Consider the following 3,606-nt stretch of genomic DNA (forward strand, 5'->3'; position numbering starts at 1 on the left):
TGCCGAACTGTCTCGCTCGACCCGCGCATTCCTGACTTCCTTCCTTGTGTCAGTGTGCCGGGATAGATATCACGTTCGCTTGAATGTGTCAGTGCGTCTGTTGCGTACTACCACAAATGCCCGACCGTAACCATAGGCTCAGGACGTAACACTAGTTTATGTCTAGTTCCAAACAGAAAAGGACCGTGGAATCCAGGACGTAACAAAATAAACATGGAAAGTTCTAGAATCTACGCGTAGCAACTAGACTAAGCTAGACGATGGTCACAACTATTGTAACAAGTCTATGTAACACTGTTGTAATATTACTGTTTTACATTTTTATTAAGATCCAAAATTAGTATCAGCACATAGGTATGTATTAGATTCTATGTATACATATGTATATGTATATATTTTTAGTATATACAGTATCATCATTTTCTACGTTTTACCTCATAACTCTAAAACGCAAATTTATTTATTAGAGAAGAGCAGGTCAACAGTTTAACACTTTATGTTTCTCTGGATAAAGAAGCTTTTTGTTTTTGATTTTACCTTATGAATATTTTACTTATAAATATATTTTTTTATTATTTGCTTATCATAAAAACGTCACTTTTGAGTAGCACTATACAATAAACTATAAATTTCTCGGTGAGTCTCAGATAGACACAAGACGAAACGGATACGATAAAATGTGTAAATCAGACACAGACTCAATCGCACACGACAAGACACAGACACAGAACTGAGACAATCGGACACAGTTACAATTGGACATAAGTTAAGACGTACACACGACATTCTCAATCGGACACACGACGCTTGTAGTGACATATTATACTGGCGAACATTGACAAGCAGCGTAACTAAAACTAAAGAAAAATTTCAAATAGATTTTACCTTTCCACGCGAATCGAAAAAAAAGTGCAGGCCGCCTTTGACTACACGTTTACAGCACAAACAAAAAGAACATTAAAAAAGTAATCTTGTTTTAATATTAATGTGTCCGATTGAGATTATCGTGTGTCCGTTTCATCTCGTGTTTGTTTTAACTTGTGTTTGAGTGAAACTGCATTCGAGATTGCGACTGTGTACGATTTATACATCTTGCTTTGCCTGTTTCATTTTCGAGTTCATCTGGAACACACCCGTCTGTGAACTTATATAAATATACGTAGAGAGTGTCGATATATACACATTTTTACATATAAAAACATATAAAAGTAATACGTGTAAAACATGTATGTACAGAACACAAACCCAATAAAACGTCTGTGTTAAATATCACAAATTTTTTTTAAAACTGTTTAATATTTTATTATATAGTTAGTATATGCTCATATAAAGTTTTTGTATCTTACTTTATGCTAAAAAATGTGTCGTACTGATAATATGCTGCATTTATAATATAACATTTTTTACTAACAGATGTCATAGATTCAGCTTTTTCAAAACTGCATTGATCAATCTGTATTATTACATAAAACTGTATTGTATGTGCGTACAATAGCTGAGTTAAGTAAATAGTATTTGTATAATGAAAACTATTGTAGATTTTCGGTCAATCTCTCTCTCTCTCTTTACTGAAGTCGCTAATAATCCAAACACGACGGAAAGTTTTTGATTTTATAAAAGCATATGTTACATGATCTTCCAGTTAAAGAAAATTCACCGTTCATATCTCCAAGCTCGAGTTTTTTCGAATTGTTGCAAAAGAGTGGTAAGAGAATCACATTTATTAAGTACATTTTCACTTCTTTTACATTTTACATATAAATTGCCAAATTCAGTAATTTCTTATTCTATTACCATTATTCTTGATCGACGTTTGTCTTTTTTAAAATTCTTATATAATAACAAACCGCTGAAATCAATTATGGTCAGTTTTGTTTTTTAAAGGCAAGATCATGGTCAGGAGGTGTTATTTTTAGTCAACGCAACGACGATCCTGTCTTTTTAAAGTGATAACAGCAACTTAATGTGATAAGAGCGCGTGATTCAAGTTGCTGGTATCACTTGGTAAAGACAGGATCGTTGTTGCGTTGATTGAAATTTACACCTGACCATAATTAATCCCAGCAATTTGTTANTATATAANNATTTTGAAAAAGACCGAATACGACGGTCGNAACGTCAATCAAGAATAATGTTAATAGAATAATAAATTACTAAATAATCAACACTACATCAACCGTGTTTATATGCTCATAAATAGCCCATATATTTATCATTTAAATGTGTGCAAACAGTAGAATATTTTTATGTTGCGTCTTACAATGTTATTCCGTAAAGTTTTGGATGTTATTGTTTTTTCGTGTCTTTTGTTACATAAAATTTTTTAATCGTTTTTTTTGTTACATAAAATTTTTTATTCGTCTTTTTTGTTACATAAAATCTTCTGATACTAAGAGATTTTGTATTTACGTGTATATTCTTGCATGCATTTTTGGATATCGTTGAAATCAGCAAAGCTTCGTCTACAGAGTGTCCCGTACTGAGTAGTAAATCTTGCAGGGAGTGAATTTCGAACTTTTAAAAAGAATTTAAAAGTTCCTTTTTCATTTTTGGCTTAGAGTATTATTTACCGCGTTTTTAACTATAAAAGTTCTCAAATGAGACGGCGCGTATACAAAGTATGCAGGAGCGTCGCGCGCTGTGCTACTCCTGACACTTGTCTCGATTACATTTCTTCTGTTAAAACTCCATTCTGTTATGTCACACTGGATACTACATGAATAAATAAATAAAACCAGGACATTAATCACCTAACTGATTTATTTGAAAAAAGTAGTGATACATTGTCCGAAATTACTGAATACATAAATAATTAATGTCAATCGTGTCTTTTTACTTTTTTATTATTTCAAAAAATAACTCATGAATAAACATAAATAGATGAGTAAATCTTATTTAAAGTAAGTTACTTTTTTTATAACTAAATAAGTATTTCTAGTTTAAAGTAATTTATTTTTTTAAATAATATTACTATTAGAAGACACGATTAACATTAATTACTTAAATATTTATTAATTGTGTACAGTGTATCACTACTTCTTCCAAATGAATAAATTAGTTGAGTAGATTTTAGCTGTTCTTATTTATTTCTTCATGTGTTATCTAGTGTGACATACTAGAATGAAGTTTTAGAAGCAATGGAATCGGGACAAGTGTAAACAGTAACACAGCGCGCGACGCTCCTGCATACATTGTATACGCGCTGTATTCCATTCAAGAACTTTAATTGTTACAAACTCGGTAAATAACTAAAGGTTTACAAACAAAAAATGAACTTTTTGTTCAAAATTTTACTTTCTTTTACTTCTTGCATAGGGTAGTATTTATTGCGGGACACGTGTATATTTAGTACATAAGTTCGGATTTACTAATGTGAACTGAGTTAAATAGACATATATATTTATTTCGATATACTTATCATAGAGAAACAGTTAATACTACATCCTGCAACAAATAATAAACTTTTATATATATGTGCGATATCAAAGTGTATGTATTAAAAATCTAATATATAGTACAAACATATTCTAAATGTATTATATGTGTATATATATGTATGTATGTGTATGTATATGTGTATATATATGTATATATATATATATATGT

The sequence above is a fragment of the Pseudomyrmex gracilis genome, unplaced genomic scaffold (genome assembly GCF_002006095.1).
Source record: "Pseudomyrmex gracilis isolate BER0280 unplaced genomic scaffold, ASM200609v1 scaffold_3952, whole genome shotgun sequence".
Taxonomy (NCBI): Eukaryota; Metazoa; Arthropoda; class Insecta; order Hymenoptera; family Formicidae; genus Pseudomyrmex; species Pseudomyrmex gracilis.